We start from the raw sequence: 22,959 nt of genomic DNA, 5'->3' as shown, positions 1-22,959 counted from the left end.
TACCAGTCCCCTTCATTATTTGCTACTCCACCAGGCTTAGTGTCGTCTGCAATTTTGCTAATGAGGCAACCTACACATACCTCCAAGTCATTTATGTATGTCACAAACAGCTGTGGTCCCAGCACAGATCCCTGTGAGACACCACTTTTCACACGTCTCCGTTTTGAGGAGTCCACTTCACTACTATACTCTGTCTCCTGTTACCTAACCAGTTGTCTATCCATCTAGATTCGAACAACCTGACCCCATGCGACTTTTCACTTGATCTCCCCTTATGCTGCCAAAGTGTAGAAGTGTAGAAGGATCTCCGTACAAGGTTTTACAATTCTCTAGGTGGCTGAGACTGCTCTGATCTGCGTGGCTACCTCTGAGCTGGCTGGCCTGGCCTTGTAGCGTAGCCTCCATTGGGGGAGAAGGAAGACTTGCTTGTGAACCTTCCCATGAAGAAGGAGTTACATGACCACACTTACAAATTTGTTTTGTGGACAGAAGAAATTTGTCCCAGAGTGCCACGTGCAGGCTTAATATCAGGGTACCTCCAATCTGGCTAAGGTTATTGCAGGGCACTATCAGTATTGAACGTTTCTTTTGGTGCCCGGGATGGTCTTTAATTTAAGCATCTCCAGTGAATAACGAGTTGCTCTGGGGATAGCATTTAGTAAGCAGTGGCTCTAATGTGAGTGTCAAAGCGAGAGTTCACACATCATTAACCATTCCTCAAGACTGCTCTGCTGTTCGATAGGATCATGGCTGATCTTTTCTTGCACTCAGCTCCACTTATCCACATGTTCGCCATCCCGCTTAATTCCTTTGCTGTTCAAAAATCTACGTATCTTTGCCTCAAAAACATGCAACGAAGTAGCCCCAACTTCTCGACTAGGCAGGGACTTTCCCATATTCACAACCCTTTGGATGAAATCGTTCCTCCTCAACTCAGTCCTAAATCTGTTCCCTTTCTTTGAGGATATGCCTCCCAGTTATAATTTCACCCGCCGTAGGAAGTAATCTCCCTGTTTCTAATCAGCCCATCAAGAGTTTTAAAACAGGAACAGAATGAGGCAGTTTAGCCATTCGAGACTGTTGTTCGGCAACTGGAACAGTTCTTTTCATTGCTCATGCGTGTTCTGCAGGAAATGGAAGGGAACATTCAGCGTTTCAAAGATGCTACACTGGATGCTACACTGGAGTATGGTGAAGACTGATTAACGATGTATGATCTTCATCAAAGAAGCATCCTTTCGTTCTGCGTAGAGATCCAAAGACAATGGAAAAGGCTGGCTCATACTGAAGACATTCACCAACATGAAATATTGTGCATTGCCACACTCCCAACATTAGTGGAATGAGTGTTAGGACAGTCCAGTCAAAAGGTTAAAAAAAATCATTGCAAGATCATCTGAAATGGTTACATCATATTCTCAATCCAACTCACAAAACCAGCCCCAACATCATGGATCCAGGTGAGATATCTTTTCATCACAGAGCACTGTACTGATCAGTCTAATGAAATGGTCAATGCAAGAGAGCAATCTGCTCAGAGGTCATCACTGCGCAGACCACTCCAGCACATGGACCTGAAATCGATACCTGTGCAGCACAGAGAGCTGCGCCATGAACACCAATGAACAAATGTGTAAACCTGGAACAGTTATCTACTCAACATGTAGAGCTATGCCGACCCAGTGTAATGCTCGGTTGCACTGTATTAGATCGCTGGCCAGTGTGGGGAAAATTATAGCCCACGCTAGAAGGGACAGAATGTGCAACTCCCATCCATTCGCAGCTCCAAACCTCGAGTGTGCCATGGCAAGGGATACAATGGATATCAAAATCACTGCCAGAGAGAGATGTTGGGGCAATCAGTTTAAACACCAACAATTGGGATGGTTTGGGGAAATAGACTGACAAGGGGACACTGAGAGACAATAATTTGTAAGGATGTATTAGCAGCTTTCAGAATGCTGAAATGATGTCTTTTTGAGATCATCTTGCAACACGAGCCAGTGTTTCCATGAATGATGCGCGAACAAGACTTTCATGAGAGTTTGGAAATTGGAGAGGGTTAGATAAGTATTTGTTCTGCAGCTTTGTAACAGGAAGTGGGGTCAACAGAGTCATGTGGATGAATCTAACAATATTTTTTGCTCGTGTCGTTTTGACTGAGTTTGAGAGAGGAATCATCTGCACAAGGCCAATTTCATTTCCTGCTGCGACTTTATCAAACTCACCTTGTTACAGATCTACCACATGGCATAGCTTCCCTCCCATTCAATGCCAGCCTAATTCTCCGATCATGACTAGAGTTACTCACGGCTGCCCGAATCCCTGCATATTCCATGGTCCTTGGCACTCATGCTATCTGCAAGTGGTCATTGGGCACAAGGTCGAGATTCTCTGTTCTGAGTTGCCCTGCATGGTTTTCTTCGAGCACGGCAAATGAGGAGCAATTGTACCACAAATTGTGGACAGGGTCCTGGTGTTTGTGCTGGTGCAGAGTGGACCATTTCCAATTCAGATGAGGGCCCACCACCAGACCCAAATATCATGGTCTTTGCTCACCATCCAACTCAGTGCAGAATCTGCGGTCTGAAGAAATGTCTAGTGCTACATGATAAGCGTCAATTACCTTACACACTCTGCCAGGATAAGTGTCACTGTCTTCTCTCTGCTTCCTCATAATCATTGCATATCTGTTGCAGCACCTACCTTCGAAAAAGTCTGATGCTCCACCTTTTTCACTATTGCATGTAGCACCTTCGACACTCTCTTTGTATCGCTCTCACCGATGGAAAACCGACGCACGATTGGAGAATGTTATGGAGAAATTCACTTCCAGAATTTTATTAATGATGTTGTTAATAGAGTGTTCCAGATACTGTTCCAAACAATTCTCAGTTTCAGGAAAATGTCAGTCCCGGAATCTGTAACACTGAAGGGGAAGGAGCACAGTTGTATTTTTTTTTGTTTAGATCATACACAATTAAAATCAACCATGAAGCCATTGAGCCCTTCAAACCTGGTCTATTATTCAATAGATTCTTAGCGAATCTGACTCTGTCCTGATCTCCATGTCACAGATAACTTCAATCTTTCAACACCCTGTTTTGCTCTGACTGAGCAGCTGACTCTCGGACTCTTTTTACATTAAGTTTATTCAAATATGTGTTCTGGAATCGTTTCCCTTGATGACAGACTCTCCGTACAAAAAGTGCATCAGCCTCATATGCTTTATGTCATCAAAAGCACACTTTACACAGGACAATCAAAAATATAAACTAAAAGAATGCTGTAAATGCGGAAAAAGAACAGAAGTTGCTGAAAAATCTCAACAGGTCTGCCAGAATCTGTGAAGAGAGATCAGAATTGACATCCTCCTTTAGAACTGATGGTAACTAGGAAAATGTTGGTTTATATACAGAAGTAATGTCGTAGGGGGAAGGCCAAGAAATAAATGATAGGTGAGGATAGTGCCCAAAGAAAGTGAAGAGCAGTTCGAATGACAAAAGATGAGATAATGATCTGGGTGGGAGTATGAATATCTGTCAATGGGGACTGTTAGTGGCTAAGAATAGGTAAAATACGTTGGCCGATTATGTGAATAATCCATGATTCCGCTGTTGCTTTGTGCCAGTTTCAAAAGTTCCAGTTTTTAGGCTCCAGCAGCCTTCGCTTTACCATGGACATAAAATCCGTCTTCACTTCTTTCCCTCTCCAAGATGGTCTCAGCGTTCTTTGTTTCCTCCCAGAGCAATGCCTGAACTGTCCACACCCACAACCACCCTGTGGGCGGCACGGTGGCACAATGGATAGCACTGCTGCCTCACAGTGCTAGAGACCCCGGCCTCAGGCGACTGACTGTGTGGAGTTTGCACGTTCTCCCCATGTCTGTGTGGGTTTCCTCCGGGTACTCCGGTTTCCTCCTACAGTCCAAAGATGTGCAGGTCAAATGAATTGGTCATGCTAAATTGCCCGTAGTGTTAGGTAAGGGGTAAATGTAGGGGTATGGGTGGGTTGCGCTTCGGCGGGGTGGTGTGGACTTGTGGGGCCGAAGGGCCTATTTCCACACTGTAAGTAAACTAATCTAATCACTCTCTACCCCTTGCTTGTTGTCGACTTTAACGTTTTAACTCCTCTATTATTTTTTCTGATGAGATGAGTGGACATGAATATCTGCATGGGCGCAATTATGCCTGACCCTTCGTGGGTTATGTGGAATATTTCAAATTTCCAATCCTATTCAGGCCCGAGCCACAACTCTTGCTCGGAAATATCGATGATATCATCGGTGCTGCTTCCCTCTCTCGTCCAAAATTGGAAAAGAAAATCATTGATTTTACTTCCATATGCACCCCACTCCCACCTTCATATGGGCTGTCTCTGACTCTTCCTTTCCTTTCCTCGACATTTCTGTTTCCATTTCTGGTGATGGACCGGCCACGGATATTCACTGAAAACCCATCAACTCCCACAGCCACCTGTACTGTACATCCTCAAATCCTGTTGCCAGATTTGCTAAGCTTTTCTACCATCTTCTGTTTTGTTTAATGAAAATTACATTTATTTTATGGTTATCAATAATCCATCACAATCAGAAATTTCAGTTATTTCACTGGTCTCACCTTATCAGATTCATCCAACTACAGCATCAAAACACTTATCCAATTAAGAAAGACAATTTTTCGCAGAGGAATTTTTTTGTCTTCAGTCATGACCTTGAATGCTAGCTTCCTTATTATCAACGTTTCTATTGTCCTTTGTCTTTGACTATTTGTCTTTGACTATTCTATCTATAGTCATTTCATAGTCTTCCACTCACTTGGCTGGATAGCCAATTTCTGATGGTGAGGATGGCCAGAGGTTTACGTTCAATTCCCACCATCGACAGACGTTACCATGAAGCAGTACTTTGTCATCCTTGCAGCCTCACCCGAGGTGTGGTGACCATCAGGTTACACGAGTATGTGTGGTCTCTCTCGAATGAGAAATCAGTCTAAATGTCCTCTGGGAGTACTGAGACTGTATTCTATCACTATCAACATTTATAAAGTCTCTCTATATTATCATTGTTTTTTCCGTTAAATTCTTGGATGTTCAGGTCATCTGAAGTTTCATGTTGTACTACTGTCAGCATTGTTCCACACACTGTACATCCCTGCCTTCTCCGCAATAACTCTTGTCTCCGTTCTCGTTCATGAATCTATCTGTATCGAGAGTGTGGTGCTGTAAAATCACAGCAGGTCAGGCAGCATCCGAGAAATTGGAGAATCGACGCTTTGAGTATAAGCCCTTCATCAGGAATGAGGCTTGTCAGTCAGGCCTGTGAGATAAATGGGAGGGGATGGGATTGGGGGGAAGGTGGCTGGGAAAACAATAGATGGATGCAAGTGATGAAGAAGGTGACAGGTCAGAGGGGTAGTAATGGACGGGTGCCGGCTTGGAATCGTGGGACTAGTCGGAGGGGAAATTATCCCATTGTGGCGGAGGGGAAATTATCCCATGTAGCTGCAGGTTTCCAAGATGGAAAATGAGGCGTTCTTCCTCCAGATGTCGGGTGGCAACGTTTTGGTGGTGGAGAAGGCCCAGGACCTGCATGTCCTTGACTGAATCGGAGTTGAAGTGTTCAGCGAAGGGTTGGTAGGGTTGGTGGGACCTGGGTGGTGTCCCAGAGATGTTCTCTGAAACAATCCACAAGAATGAGTCCTGTCCCCCTTATGTCGAGGAGACCACACGGGGTGCAACCGATGCAGGCAGATGACGTTCGTGGAGGTAGAGGCAAATTTCTGACAGAAGTGGAACGATGGACTTTGGATGGATGTTATTAGAGTGGTGTGGGCGCAGGTTTTGCACAGACTTCGGTGGCAGGGAAATGTACCAGGACTGGGGTGTGGGCTCGTGGGAGGTGGAGACCTGCCAAGGGAGTCACGAATTGAATGGCCTTTTCGGAATGCTGATAGGCGTTGGGGAGAACCATATCTTTGGTGGTGAGGTCTGTTTGGAGGTGCTGGAAGTAGCAGAGAACGATGTTTTGTATGCAGAGGTTGGTGACGTGGAAGGTGAGGACCGAGATGTGTGGTTCTGTCTTTGTTGCATTTGCAGGGTTATGGTTCCAGTGTGGTGGTGCATGAAGTGGAGGAGATGCGCGGTTGCTTCCTCATTGTCCTTGCCCACATTATCCCAGTCACAAGGCTCCAACTCAGTACCGCACTCCGGACACGTCCATCACTCCCCTCTCTGATCTATCATCTTGTTCCTCACCTTCATCCACCTATGACTTTCCCACAGCACCCTCAGAAAATTGAAAAAATCTCCTCATCTCTGTAATAAATGGAGAATAGATTTCTAATGAAGAAAATACATAAAATGTTCCTGCTCATTGTACTTTAAATTAGCTTTGTCGGTCGGGCGTGTTGCTGCAAAAGTACCCAGTCTTATTGATAATGCATCTGGAGGACTTTGACTCAGCGTATTGTCTCCTTACCTGAGATAGAATACAATCACTTCAGTTCAGAGATGTTTCACTTCTCTTATTCCTGGAATGTATGACCTATATATTAGAGGGTTAATGGGTTACCTTTTGAATAAGAGTTTATCTTAATTGGTTATACCAGATCTTGAGGAGAGTGGATAAGATGGATTACTGATGAGTATTGTATAGTCCAAATGTGTTACCGTTACTCTTTCCCCTTTGTTAGAGAAAGCTTGCTTTGATAATAAATGATTCAGGCACGGCAGATGAAAGAATTCTACCTGAATTCATTGTATTACTGAAATCGAGCCAGTCTGAGACATGTATTATTGCCCATCTCACCAAATTGGTTACATGTAAAATTGATCTGAACAGATGAGGAGTGGGACTTGAAAAGGAAGGAGTGATCCCTCCAACTTCAGTCAGAACAGAGACAAGGAGAAATATACAAGGTGAGAATTCACTAAAGTGGAAATTTCCTTTCCAAGAATTTTGTGATGGCTGGATCTTTCACTTATATCGATGCTAACGTCGTTTAATTTTCGATAGTCAGGTGCATCAGGGTTAATGGAAAATTGATAGAGAAGTGCGGCTGGGACCGTAAAGAGATGAGCCTTGTGGAAGAGTGTCAAGGGACAAAGAGACCACTTGTGCTCCTGAGTCCTATGTTCTGATGATCCATTCAGCCCTTCAGATCTGTTACACTGGATCCGATCGATTAGTTGTAGATGTGGATGGAAAAATGTTCTTGAAAACACCAGGCTTCCCAACCGCTCCCCGCATCACCCAACTGCCCACTCCCAACACGCACTCACCCAGACACCCCAAATGAATTATCCAGGCTTCCTGCCTCTGCAAATTCCGATCCAATTATTATTAATGTGCACATCCAGGTTCACTGTGAATACAGCCACCATTTCCCACCCTTAGATCAATCTATTCCTCTAGTCTCCCTCAATGCGACATTGCACAATAAGACTTTGTTGAAAACAGCAAGTTACTTTATCATGACAGAACATAATAACATAAGAAACAGGCACAGGAGTAGGCTTATCAACCGTTCAAGCTTATGCAGTCATTCAATCAGAGCATGGCTGATCTGATCCAGGGCTCAACTTCACTTTCACGCCAATTCTTTGTATCCTTCAACTTGCTGATATGTGAAATACTCATCCACCTAGTCTAGTCTGTAAATATTTTCAATGATGCAGCCTTCACAGTTCCTTGGGTGAGAGAATTCCAGATATTCACTACTTTCTGCTCGAAGACAGTTCTTTGCATCTCAGTTGTAAATTGTCTTTTTCTGCCCTGTGTTCAAGATTCTGTCCAGGAAAGGATACACCTTCTCAACATCTACCGTTTCAAGACTCTCTCTATCTTGACTGTTTAAGTAATGTGACCTGTCATTCACCTCAACTGCAATGAATTAAGGCCGAACCATTTCAGATGTTCTTGCTAAATGAGGACTTTCATTCCAGGAATCAGACGATTGGAACAAACTACTTACTTGCTGCTCAGCATGCTAGCATTATTGCATACACAGGACCATTCAATCTCTTTTATGCTGAACTTTTATTGGCGCCCTCTCCATGATGTAACAGCCCCTTTTTGGCTCTTAGTGCCAAAGTGCATATCCTTGCACTTTAGTTTATAAAATAACCTCCACCTGACAGTCATTTCCTCATTCCATGTCTGGTTCATATTCCTTGCATTCCTTACTGGGAGATGCCCTCCCATTTTTGTTTGCATTATCCACAAATTCGATATACAGTGCACTCAAACCGCCAGTCTAATTGCCAATAACGAATGCTACAGGACTAATATTTGTGGTTCAGCAATTGATGTATCTTTTCAAACTTATAAATACCAATTAATTATGACTGCCAGCCTTCTCTGTGTTAACTAAGCCACATTCCATTAGCTGTCATACTGTCAGCCCCTATCTTATGAACCAACTTTATTTTTGGTACGTTATAGAAAATGTTGGGAAAGCCAAATACACCGACTCCCAGTTCACCTTCGTCAAGTCTGCTTTTTATCTTCGCAGGTAACTCCAGCAAAATTTTGCATAATCTTGAAGGACACAATATTAAGCGTTCAGCTGTTCTAAACGTTCAGCAATTTCTTATTTAATGACAGACTCCAGGACAATCAGAGCAATAATTGTTTGACTAAAGGGCCTGTAGGTTCCTGCTTTGTGTCTCGCTCCGTTCTAGCAGAGAGGCTTCACATTGGAGGTTCCCCAGTTTTACTGGATCAACCCTACCATTCAGAGAGTTTAAATAAATTCCAGCAATGCCAACAGTCACTCTCCAAGCACTTGTTTGGAAACTGTGTGTCATTTTCTGCTGACTTGTACCACCCTCCCTTAATATTGTCTCTTTCCTGCTGAACTGTGTTCCCTTAATTTTATCTGTTTAATCAAAATCCTTGTTGCTTTTGTTGGAGACAGTTCAAGAACTTTCCGCTTATTACGATTTTGCTTACAGTAGTGAAATGCTGGCAGCGTCTTCCCCTGTGAGGAACAATATAAAATACTGGTCTACATTATCTGCTCTTCCCTGGAACCAATTCTACATTTACATCATCCAGGTGCCTCACATTTAGATACCTGTCTTGGTTTCTTCCAAAGGTCACACACTCATTCTGAAATTTTCTTTTAACATATACAAAAAAGCTCTTGCTGCGTGAATTTATATTTCCGATTAGTTTTTATACACGATATTTTTCCTTTATTTTTACTTTTCAACATATTCTTCTTATTCCTAACATGAACATCTCAAAACTGTCCTACTCTAGCTCTTGCCATTTTGAAATCTTTAGTTTGTGATTGAAAGACATCCTTGACGTCCTTTCTGGTTCACATTCGTATTGAGACCTTCCCTTTGAACAGAAACAAACTGAGCATTGATAATTAACAGCTTAAATAGCTGACAGCTTACATCCACTGACCATCTGATTTCACATTCCACTTCAAACTAGATGTAATGCAAAAATCTGCCATTCAGATACCTAGTTCTTTTCCATCATTTGCGGGCAAGTTCTGCATGTGGCTGAGAACGTGATCAGATGAGCATGACTTCATTTTCCCAGTTTCTCCATCTCTGTTATTTCTGTTTGATTACGCCACATTGATTTGGGAAGCTTCTGATATGAGTTGCTTTTCCCCATCAAACAAGAAATGCCCGCAGTTCTGTTGAGCACAATCTTCAGCTATGATGACACCTCACCACTTCCCCACCTTTCCAGAAGAATGGTAGAGATCACTTTGTCCCCATTTTCACTATACTAGACTCTAAAATCAAGGCATCATCTTCCGCCACATCCAGCAGGACAAGACCATCCAGCATGTGTTCCCTTCCTGTCCACTTTCAGAATTTCACAGGGATTGTTGCCCCTCCGGTGAGACCCTCCATCCACCGGAACACTTTCCTAAGACAACATTGCAGCTTCTCATGCAATTGAAGAAGCTGCAGCACTTGTCGATTCATTTCTTTCGTCCTCACTGTTCATGACCTTAAACACCACGTTCAGGAAAGCAACATTTCACTTGTACACTTTCAATCCAATCTACTGTCATTATTGCTCACAATGCAGTTTCATTTGTATTGGTGAGACCAAACAGACACTGCTTTGAGGTAAACTTTCAGTCTGTGTGTAGGAATAGTCCTGGTATTCTAATGCCTTACCATTTCAATTTACTACTTTGCTCTCATGTTAATATTTCGGTCTAGGTCTGCTCTCATGCTTCAATGAAGCACAAATAAAGCTCAAGTAGCACCTCACTTTGTGTGTTGGTACTTTACATTCGGGAGGACTTACTTTCAATTCAATAACCTCACAGTCTGACCTCATGATTGGTTTTCACCCTTTTTTATGTATTCGACCTCCCAGTCTCCCTAAAACCTTGTTTTGTTTATGTGTTGTTTACTTGGTGTGAATAACGAGAAACTATTTCCTTCAGTTAGACCTTAATTTACATCAATTTTCACCTGTTTCACTTTAATCCCAAAAACAATGTTTAGATTTGGCACTGCACCTACACTCTCTCTGTTCCTCGTCACTCCTCCTCCAGCTCTGCCAATTTATTAATAAGCCAATTTTCAATTTTTTTTCAGCTCTGAAGAAGTTTCACTCTTGACAAGATCCGTTATCACTTCTTCTCTCTCTCCATAGGTGTTGCCAGACGCCCAGCGTTTCAATTTTCAATAAAACAAAGAACCAGGGGAAGAAAAACATATTTCTGGAGCAATTAGGAACTCTGAAGAATGACCACTGGATCTGAAATATTAACTCGGCTTTCAATCCACAGGTGCTGCCCGACTGGTTTGTTTTCTCAACAAGTTTTGCTTTTAGACATGTTTCACGGACGTGTATCCAAGGCGATCAAATGTCCAGTCCAACAAGGAACACCATACACCAGGAAGTGAGCAATCGTGCAAGGATCAAAATTCATTGTTTCTGACACTACGAGTTGTCTATTCGTGCCCTGTCATTCAGTAACAGCATGGCTGATTTGCTTTAGGATTCACCTACATTTTCTTGCTAGTTTCCTGACCCCTCCTCTCGCTGATACCTCAAAACATATATTCACCTCGTCTTTACATACTTTCAGTAATCTGGCTCCAGACTTCTCTTGTTTAATCAGTTCCAGAAATTTCACGACTTTATGAGAGAAGAAATTGATGCCTCTTTTTGAGTATCTATGCCCTTCAGTTTGAGACTAGATCCAGGAGTGGAAACACCTTCTCAACATTTACCTTGTCTAGCCCGTTCTGTATCTTGTATGTTTCAGTTATATCACCCATCATTTCAAATATAATGAATTAATGACTCAACATTTTAGACATCTTTGACAAGTCACCACTTTCATTCCAAGAGCCAGCCTAATGAATCATCCGAGTTACTTTCTGCACCAGCACGCTAAATGTATGTTTCATACACAGGAACACCTGAACCCCTTTCTCAGGGAACTCCAGCAACGTTCTTCATGATATTACAAGGCAACACATAACATCCCTTTCACTAATTGTGTTAACTCTGAATATGTTAAGATTTTCTAAATATGCTGCAACTCCTTTCTTAATAACAGAGTATTCCTAGCAATTTGTATGAGGCGAAATGGCCGATAGGTTTCCGCTTTCTATCTCGTTCCCTTATTGAAGAGAGTTGCAACATTGGAGTTTCTCCAGCTTCGACAACACACTCTGGTAATCTAGAAAGTTATGGAGTATTACACATAATGAGGCCAATCACTTTGCAAGCATTTCTTTCAAAACAGTTTACCAGTTGATGCTGTTTTGTCTACCTACGTCTATGTGCTTGTCGACTGACCTGCTCCTATTCTCCGAGACAATTCAACTTTCCTTGTTTTAAACATCCTGCTGACATCACTTGTAAAATATTTATAGTGTCTTCCAATGCAAATTTCTTGTTAAAATGTTTGTCTGTTCCTTCTAACGAACTCTCCACTTGCATCGTCCATGTATCCCATATACACTTTCCAGGGTTTTTATTCCTCCAATGGTCGCGGATTCATCTTGGAATGTTTTAAATAAACGTGATGAAAACCTATGCTGCTTGTTTTTATATTTCTTAATAAATACTTTCATAGTATTCCATTTTTAGCTTCATATCATCTGCCTCTGGTTTGTAAAAAAAAATCCCAAACCTGACTGAGAATAACTTGAATTCTTTAGTATGTGAATTAATATTCTCCTTGACACCTTTAGCGAACCATGGGCTATTCAACTTCTTATCGAGCACTGCTTCCTGAACAGAAAAAACAAATCCTTGCTGAACATTATGAGATATCCGCTTAAATGTCTACCATTGTGCATCCACTGACCTTCCTAAGGTATATTTTAACATCCTTGTTCGGGGAAACTTTGCAATTTATAAGCCTGGTACTTTGTAATCATTCAGGGGATACCTGCTCAAGTGATTGAACACATGCTCTGCTGAGATTGACTGCATTCTCCAAGTTATTCCAAATATATCGCCATACATTGAGAATTCATCAGTACTGCAAGGTGCACAAATCCATTGCTTCTGAATCCGCAAAGACATTTCACTGACATTACGAAACTCTTAATCATGGTTAGGGAGAGAAGCAGATGGAACCACATTACTTTTAAATGCAGAAGATGGCACGACTTGAAGGAAAACGTTTCATATGAATATGTTGGTTTTCTTGCACGATTGTTACAAATTGGTGTTGTCAAGCACGGGATAGATCATCAGGGGGGTGGGAATATTAAAATGGAAGTATAACTACATCAGAAAACAGTGAGTACAGGGCTGATGGGTGAATTGGACTCTGGGGAATTTGGAGGAGAGACAACAGAATTCCAATGCAGATATTGCAGCTCAAAACTGGATATTCATGTCATGCTGTTGACCAGAGCAGCAGCAGATGCAGAATTGCATACAACCACAATCTGCAGACTTTTGACAAGCCTCAGTTTTGCAATAGCTTCGAGCCAATCTATGGGTCAGTGACGAGTGTGGGTGAACATGCTAGCATCAGAACCATATTTATCTAAACTGGACAACAACACATGAAAACTATCGCACTTGATTGCTTACATGCCAAACAACAGAAAACATGATCCGTTCTCTTGATCTTGGGATCACTTCACCTTCTTTTTTAGCTGTTGATCAGATAGGGAAGGTGAAATGATTAGTAGACAAGAGATCAGACCTAAACCTTACAGTCCTGCCAAACATAGTCATACATGGTGATAGAATATTAAGCAACTCACTGGAGGAGAGAACTGCATAACTATATTAACCTTAAATAATTGAACAACCCTGTATATCATGTGGTATCTGCAACATCCTCAGCCAGACGTGTTGCGTTGATGATCACCATACCCTCGTCATGATGTTCGCAGAATCACAGACGTTTGTCTTCAACCAGTCTGATTCAATGCACGTGACATCAAGCAACTGCTGAAAGCAGTCAGTCCGACAAAGGCAATGGGCCCTGATCAGTTTTCCTTCAATTGGACTAAAAACTTGTACTTCGCAACAAACCGTGGCCCTGAATAATGGAAAGTATTTATAGTGGAAAAATTATGAAATCATTTTAAAATGAAAATTTAGTTTAAATTCCACCGAAAGCATGTAAATAGCAAAGGTTATAACTTGCACTTACAGGTCCAAAGGACTGTCATTTGTTCTCTCAGGTTGAAGTGATAAATTGGTTGTTATAGAGTCATGGAGTCACAGAGATGGACAACATGGTCCAACCCGTCCATGCCGACCAGATACCCGATATAAATGTAGTCTCATTCGCCAGCATTTCGCCAATATCCCTCGAAACCCTTCATATTCATGTACTCATCCAGATGTTCTTTAACTGTTATAGTTGCACCAGCCTCCACCACTTCCTCTGGTTTTGGACTCCCCCATTCCAAGAGCAAAAAAGCCTGTCTATTTACACTATCCATGCCCCTCGTGATTTTACAAACCGGTGTAATGTCACCTCTCAGCTTTTGATGCTCCAGGCAACATAGCCTCAGCTGACTCAGACGTTTCCTTATTGGACACGTTTCTCAATATCTCAGGTGTACCACAGTAACTTTAGATTTGGGTTTTTATGGCTTTTAAAAAAGGCAGACATGAATATCTACCCTAAGGAAACTCATACGTTTGCCTTGCAGTATATCTCGTGGAGTATTTTGTTTTGAACCAAGCGTTACATGGTTGAGTTACACCAAAGTTGCTTCTGCCTGGCCCTTGTTGATAGATCTCTGCTCCTCTGTGGGAAAGGAAATATACAATGATCCACTCGGTTCATCTGCATCTGTAAATCAATTTATGTTGTGAACTAAATGTGCTACTGGTGGGATTCAAGTATTAAGTGCGAACATATGTCTCTGCTCTAATGTTCTGATGGTGGAGGTCTTCTGATTTTGATTCACACGTTTTAAGGCATAGTGGGAGCATTCGCTTTCAGCCTTTCAGAGACGGGTTTGAGATAACATTTAACAGCACAAATACATCAGGAATTTGATCATCTGATCTTCTCTGCGATACCAGCAAGTCAGGAAAATGTTTCTGCTAGCTTCTTGTTTGAGGCGAGAAAGTGAAGACAGCAAATGCTGCAGATTAGAGTTGAGATTGTGGTCTGGAAAAGCACCGCCAGTCAGGCAGCATCCGAGAAGCAGGAGAATCGATGTTTCGAGCATAATGTCTTCATCAGGAATGGGGTGGGGTGGCCCAAGGTGCCTGACCGATAAATACGAGGGAGGTGTGTCTGGAGGGAAGGCAGCTCTGAATGTGATAGATAGATGAAGGTGAAGGTGAAAAGGTCGGAGAGCTGGGTGGAGTTGATAAATGGGAAATAAGATGAACAGGTCGGACAATTCAAGAGGACGGTGCTGAGTTGGAAGTTTGAACCTGGGATAGGTGGGGGAGAGGAAATGAGGTAACTGGTGAAGTCCACTTCGATCCTGTGTGGCTAGACACCCCAAGGTGAAAGATGAGGCGTTCTTCCTCGAGGTGATTGGTGGTTAGAGTTAACCAGTGGAGGAGGCCCCGGACTTCCATGTCCTTGGTGGAGTGGGTGGGGGAGGGAAAATGTTTGTCACAAGACAGTGGGATTATTTAATGAGTGTGTCCAGAGCTGTTCTCTCAAATGTTCTGCAAGTTGGCGCCCTGTCTTGCCAACCTAGAGTTGACAACATCAAGAGCAATGGACACAGTAGCTCACATGTATACAAGTACTCTGTCAGATGCAGAAGAATCCTTGGGGTCGTTGGAAAAATGTGAGTGGCGACGTGTGCATGCAGATTTTGTACTTGTCGTTGCAGGGGAAGGCGCTGGGTGTAGAGGGTGAATTGGTGGGGGCCGTGGACCTAACAAACGAATCGTGAAGGGAATGGTATCTCTGGAGCGCGTATTGTGGAGGAGAGGGGAATATGGCCCTGGGGGTCGGGTCTGTTCGTAAATGGTGGAAGATGATGCAATGCATTCAGAGATTGGTGGAGTGAGTGAAAGGTGAGGAAGAGGGTGTTGTGTCCTTGTTGTGATCGCAGACAACGTGTTCAAGGGTGGGGGAGCACGAATTAGCGGAGATGCACTGAAGGGCATTCTCAACCACGTGGGAAGGGAAATTGCAGTCTTTGAAGACGGAGGCCATCTGAGATATTCAATGGTGGAATTGGCAGTCCTGGGAGCAGATGCAGTGAAGGCAAAGGAATTGTGCATAAGGGATAGGGCTTTTACAGGAAGCAGGGTGGGAGGAGGTGTAGAGCAGGTAGCTGTGGAAGTCGGTAGGTTTCCTTGTTGTGGTTGCAGCGACCAGAGATATATTTGTCCCCATCCATATCTGCGCTTCAAAGGGACCATTTCCTCCACAACTCACTTGTCAAGTCCACGGGCCTCACGAAACCACCCTCCTCTCCCAGAATCTTCCCCTGACATCGCAGGAAGTGCAAAACCTGTGCCCACACCTCCCTCGAAAGGATTCTTCCACGTTCGACAGAAATGTACCTGTTCCTTCAAACACATCCTCTACGACTTCCATTGCACATGATTCGGAAGACAGGAAGCCACTTTGCAGATTGTTTTGGATAACATCTCTGGGACACCTGCACCTACCAACCGCACTGCCCGGTGACTGCTCACTTCAACTCCCCCTCCCACTGCCCCAACGATGTGCAGGTCCTGGGCCTCCTTCATCATCAGCCCTAAAGACGTGATGCCTGGAGGAAGAACACTTCATATTCCGCCTTGGGAACCTCGAACCACCCAGGATTAATGTGGACATCAATAGTTTGCCCATTTCCCCATTTCCCCATTTCCCCCTCCCCGTCTAATCTGCATCGCAACATCCTTACTTGGCACCACCCTCTTGGACGGTCCTAAATGCCCATCTTCCTTCCTACCTAGCTGCTCCATCCTCCACTCCAACATGTAACTTTCTCCCGCACCTTTATCTATCTATCGCATTCTGAGCTACCTTTAATCCAGCTCATCACCCTGCCACTCACCCTGGATAATTTCGGCTCTTTCTGAGTAGATGGGACCACGACAAACAGGATTGTTTTCACCAGAACCAGAAGCGCACCAATATCCTTAATGGGGGTGGAAATTCTAATGCACTTCGGGTGAGTTTAAACTATTTCAGCAGGGGAATGGGAACCTGAATTGTTGTTTGGGTATATGGGACGACAAGCAACATGAATTCAACTTGGACAACACTACCATTATAGGGCAAGCCAAACAGAGAACAGCCAGGGAATTCCCAGAGGCATGGCACTCATCCACAGACTCTATCAACAAACACATCGACCTGGACCCAATATACCGGCCACGACAGTGGACAGCACGAACTGACAACCGGAAGCGGCAGAGACAGGCCACAATAAATGCCGGAGGAAACAGCACAGAAGCGCTTCACAGGAGGCTCCAAAACACTGAGGATGTCACCTAGACAGGGGATGAAACGTTTGCAAGACAAATTCCCAGCTCGGCGAACAGAACCACAACAACGAGCACCCGAGCTACAAATCTTCTACCAAACTTTGGTAGATGGGGGTTTGTGAGTGGTGACGTCAGAACTAAGATTTCACGGTCTCAAGAAGGCAACAACAAGCAAGAAGTTGGTTTCAAATGTGCCTACTTCAATATCAGGAGCATTCAGAATAAGTGGGTGTAGCTGGAACATGCGTTGGTGTCTGGGATTTCGATGTTGCCATTTCAGAGGCATAGGTAGAAAGCTCTTCAAGCATGTCCTGAAATAGACCCACTACCACAGCCACATCTGCTTCCTCGGTGCTTGTTTCCACAACTAACTGATCCCACATGGACCCTGGACTACATTCAACTCAGCACAGTTGGGATCCGAACAGGACAACCAGTGCAGACTGCCAATACAAAATCATCAGCTATGGTTCTCCTTCAGGATCCACCACACCACACTCACAGCCATGCGGCACCACCTAAACTCTGTACAGTCAGTTTTGCCACAGCTAATGGCGGCTGTCTCAGAACTGCAAAGGACCCATTCTGTATTGGAGAGGAACCTCGATTATCCAAATACCAATTATCCATAAAGTGTTTATCCAAAGGAGGCTCGAGGTCCTGACACAAACATTACATCAAAACCGTGTTCCTAACAGTTTCTTTTGTTTACAATGATTCAACAGGCTATATCTCCAAATGACTGACCTCTCTCTTCCAATACTTTCTCTGGAGTTCTACAGTGGGGTGTCCCCTAACCTGCCCTCCCCCCCCCCCCCCCCGCTTCCCCAGATAATCTCTCCAACTTTGTCCTGTTCAGGGCAAACTTGGAACTTGTCAAAATCTTGGAGTCAATAGTTGTGTGTGTGTGTGTGTGTGTGTGAACACGATATGGAGACTTACCCCACAAATCCACCTGCAGCAGCAGTCTTATTGTTGAGGTCAGTGCGGCTGTCCTGGAGTGGGGGGCGGGTTGGACGGATTTGGGCGGGCGGGGGTGACGGATTTTCAGGGGCCAAGTTAGATGGGGTGGGGAGCAGGCGGGTGGCAGAGTTAGAAGGTCTTAGGGGCGGTTATCGTGCCGTCTTGCATGGAGTTGGGGGCCAGGCGCGGTCTTGGATGAAGGGGGTGGGGAGTGGTGTTGGAGTGGGGTTGAGGGCGGTGTTGGACTGGGGCGGGGAGCGGTGTTGCGGGCTGGGGACTGTATTGAACGGTTGGCGCGGGGAGCGGATTGGTATGTGTAAGGAGCACAGGTGGTGTTGGGTGCGGGGTCACTTTTGGATGGTTGGGGGCAATGGCTGTGTTGAGGAGTGGGCAGTGTAGGATGGGGCGGGTGGGGGGCGGTTTTGGGGGCGGGGACTCGCACGCTCTAAACTGCTGTAGATTCCTGAACGGGAGAAGATATTAAAAACTCCAAGCACAAGAGGAAAGGCAGTGAATCGATTATCCGAATAATCAATTATCCGAACGAAAACGTGGCCGTCTATCTCGATTATTTAATGTAAGTTCACCTGTATATCCTAAGATGAATTCATACTTTCAACAAACAGTGTTTCTACACCATGTTAAACATCAAAAACTGTAAGTACAACAACTATATCTGGACCCACCTCAATAACACGCACTCCTCAAACATCCCAGAAGCTTACCCCCGACGTTTGGTACAGCTCAACCACCATTTGCCACGAGACCAGTACAGCCATCATCGCCAACGAGATCGATGAAATCACTTCCGCCCACATCGCTGTCGCTTGTGCAGACACTTCTGCCCCTCATGATTTCAATTGCACCACGTGTGACATCACTTCTGCCCCTCACGTCATCGCTAATGTCACGCGTTCTGCAACCTCTGCCCCACCACTGACATCATCACCACCATTTTCACTCACACCAATGCCACTCACCTGCATACTGCCGACACGTTTCCTCATGGATCCCACTATCATCATCCCCGCCCCAAAACCCCGAGGGGAACATCGTCCCTGTTAATGCTTCCACCCCATTCCCCCACTCCAATTTCATCCACACCATTAAACCATCGGAAAAAGGGGATGCAGTCGTAGTTTGGCATGCTGAAATTTATACCACTGAAGGCAGGCGCCAACTTTAATACACGTCTTCCTACCGCCCCCGCGACCATGACCCCACCCCCATCACCAAACCCTGCACCTCCCAGACCATACACAGCCTTATCACTTCAGGACATCTACCACTCACAGCTTCCAACCGCATAGTTCTGGAAGCCCACACCGCTCAATTCTCCCTCCTTCCCAGATCCTGACGCCTGCTCCAGCCTTCCGAACTCATCTCCACCTTATTTGGCAGTATACTATCCCCTGTAGTCCAGGAACTCCCCACATACGTTCGAGGCACCACCCACTCTACTTACAGACTCGCCCCCAATCCCAGCTCCAAACATACACCAGGTCTTAGCTCCCAGCCGTGCTGAGTTTTCACCATCCTGCCACACCTCCCCCTCATTAAGGACTGACGATCACTCCTCAGCAAAGGCTTCACCTTTATCTCCCTCCGCCCATGCATCAGTGAATTTAATATGCGTCCTGACATCGAACACTTCTTCCATTGCGTCTGCCTCCGAGCTTACTTTTACAATCAGGACTTCTGCATACCTTCTGAGGACCCCTTTGCCCGCTTCTAGCGCGCTCATCCCCCGGGCAAACAGTGCTGGCCTATTACCTGCCCTCAATCTCTTCATTTCCAACCACCACCGATACATTAACCGTCTCAACCTGTCTATACCCGTCCCCCTCTCCAACCTGTCACCCTCACAACCCGCAGCCCTCCACTCCCTCTGCTCCAATTCCATCCACATCATCAAACCATTGGAAAAAGGGGATGCAGTCGTAGTTTGGCGTACTGACCTTTATATCACTGAAGGCAGGCGTCAACTTTAAGACAGCTCTTCCTACCGCCCCCGCGACCATGAGCCCACCCCCATCACCAAACCCCGCACCTCCCAGACCATACACTGCCTTATCACCTCAGGACTTCTCCCACTCACAGCTTCCAACCGCATTGTTCTGGAAGCCCGCACCGCGCAATTCTCCCTCCTTCCCAGATCCTGACGCCTGCTTCAGCCTTCCGAACTCATCTCCACCTTCCTGGACACTATACTATCCCCTGTAGTCCAGGAACTCCCCACAGACGTTCGAGACACCACCCACGCCCTCACCTCCTCCAAGACATCCGTTTTCCTGGCACCCAATGGCTCATCTCCACTATGGACATCCAATCGCTCTACACCTCCATCTCCCATGACCAGGGCCTCCAATCTCTCCGTTTCTTCCTCTTCCGACCTCCCCACCATTACCACTGACACGCTCATTCGGCTGGCTGAACTGGTCCTCACCGTTAACAATTTCTCCTTCGAATCCTCCCACGTCCTGCAGACGAATGGGGTAGCCATGGGCACCCACATGTGCCCCAGCTACACCTGTCCCTTTGTTAGCTCGTAGAATAATCCATCTTTTGTAGTTACAACGACATCACTCCCCACCTCTATCTACACGACATAGATGACTGCGTTGGTGCCACCTCGTGCACCCGCCAGGTGGTTGAGCAGTTCATCAACATCACCAACACATTCTACCGCGATCTTAAATTCACCTGGACCATCTCTGAAATCTCTAGGCCCTTCCTGTACCTCTCATCTCCATCACTGATGACCGACTTAACACTGACAATTTTCACAAACACACCGACTCCCACCGCGACCTGAATAATGTTTCTTCCCAACCATTTCCCGCAAAAATGCTATCCCTTGTTCCTAGTTCCTCTGTCTCTGCTGTATCTGCTCCCAAGCGGACCAGTTCAACCACAGAAAACGCCAGATGGCGTCCTTCTTTAAAAGCATAATTTCCCTTCCCACGTGGTTGAAGAAAGCCCTCCAACGCATTTCATCCACGTCCCGAACTTCTGACCTCAAACCCACCCCTCCAACTGCATCAAGGACAGAACCTTCCATTTCTCACCTTCCACCCCACCAAACTACGAATGAACTGCATCATCTGCCGACATTTCTGCAGCCTACAAACAGACTCCACCACTAGGAATATATGTCCCTCCCCACCCCATCAGCTTTCTGCAAAGACTGCTCCCACTGTGACTAACCACACCCCCCAACAACCCACCCTCCCCTCCAGGCACTTTCCCCTCCCTCAGCAGGAATTGCAATACCTGCGCTTACACCTTCCCCTCACCTCCACCCAAGGCTCCAAAGGAACCTTCCACATCCATCAGAGTTTCACCTGTACATCCACTAATGTCATTTATTGTATCCGTTCCTCCCGATGCTGTCTCATGTACATTGGGGAGACTGGACGCATTCTCGCAGACCGCTTTAGGGAACATCTCCTGGACACCCGCACCAATCAAACCCACTGCCCCGTGGCCCAGCATGTCAACTCCCCCTCCCATTCTGTTGCGGACATGCAGGTCCTGGAACTCCTCCACTGCCAATCCCTCACCACCCGACACCTGGAGGAAGAACGCCTCATCTTCTACCTCGGAACATATCAATGTGGACTTCACCAGTTTTCTCTTTTTCCCTGCCCCCACCTCAACCCAGTTCCAACCTGTCAATCTTCCTTCCCACTTATCCACTCCATACGCCTCTCCGAACTTCACCTTCATCTACACCCCATCCACCTATTGAGCTCTTTGATACCTTCTCCCCAGCCCCACCCCCTCCCATTTATCACTCCACCCCGGAGGCACCATGCCTCATTCCTGATGAAGGGCCTTTCCCCGTAACGTCGATTTTCCTGCTCCTCGGCTGCTGCCTGACCTGCTGTGCTTTTTCAGCACCACTTTAATCTTGACTCTGATCACAAGCATCTGCAGTCCTCACGTTTGCCTTGAACAATATAGACAAGTGAGCTTTATTTTGTTTGTGGACAAAGGGTTGCAAAGTGTAATTACAGATAAAATTTATAATCATCTAGAAAGGAATAAGTTGATTATGAATAGCCACCACGGTTTTGTGAAGGGTAGGTCGTGCCTCACTAACCTTATTGAGTTTTTTGGTAAGGTGACCAAGCAGTGAATGAAGGTAAAGCGATTGATGTGGTGCATATAGATTTCAGTAATATATTTGATGAGGTTCGCCACGGTAGGTTATAGCACAATATACGTTTGCATGTGATTGAGGATGATTTTCAGTTTGGATCAGAGATTGTCTAGATGAAAGAAAACAGGGAGTTTTGCTTGATGGGAAATGTTGATCCTAGAGTTCAATTACTAGTGGTGTACCGTAAGCATCTGTTTTGGGTGTACTGCTTTTTTTCATTTCTATAAAATGAACTGGATGAAGGCTTAGAAGGATAGGTTAATATAATTTGCGGATGCACTAAGATTAGTAGAGATGTGTATAATGCTGAACGATGTAGTAGGTTACAGAGGGACATAAATAATCTGCAAAAATGGGCTGGGACGTGGCAAATGAAACTTAATGCGGATGAGTGTGAGGTGTTCCACTTTAGAAGGAGCAACAGAAATGCAGAATAATAACTAATTGTTGGATTCTTGGCAGTGTGGAGGATCAGAGAGATCTCGATGTCCAGGTACATACATCCTTGAAAGTTGCCACGTCGGTTGACATGGTTGTTCAGAAAGACGACGGGGTGTAAACTTTTATTGATAGAGGGATTGAGTTTCGGAGCCACAAGGTCATGCTGCAGCTGTACAAACTCTGTTGCGGCCATACTTTGACTGTTGTGTACCGATCCGTTCACCACATTATAGGAAGGATGTGGCAACTTTAGAAAGGGTTCAGCAGAGATTTACTAGGATGTTGTATGGCATAGATAGAAGCTCTTACGAGGAAAGCCTGAGGACGTGAGGCTCTTTTGGTTTGAGAGAAGAAGGTTGGGACGTGACTTAATTGGGAAATTGGGACATATCAGATATTCAGAGGATCAGATAGGGTGAACAGTGAGATTCTTTTTCCTCGGATGATGATGGCTAGCACAAGTGGACATAGCCTTAAATTGAGGAATAAT

The sequence above is a fragment of the Chiloscyllium punctatum genome, chromosome 19 (genome assembly GCF_047496795.1).
Source record: "Chiloscyllium punctatum isolate Juve2018m chromosome 19, sChiPun1.3, whole genome shotgun sequence".
NCBI lineage: Eukaryota > Metazoa > Chordata > Chondrichthyes > Orectolobiformes > Hemiscylliidae > Chiloscyllium > Chiloscyllium punctatum.
This window is presented reverse-complemented; position numbering follows the sequence as displayed.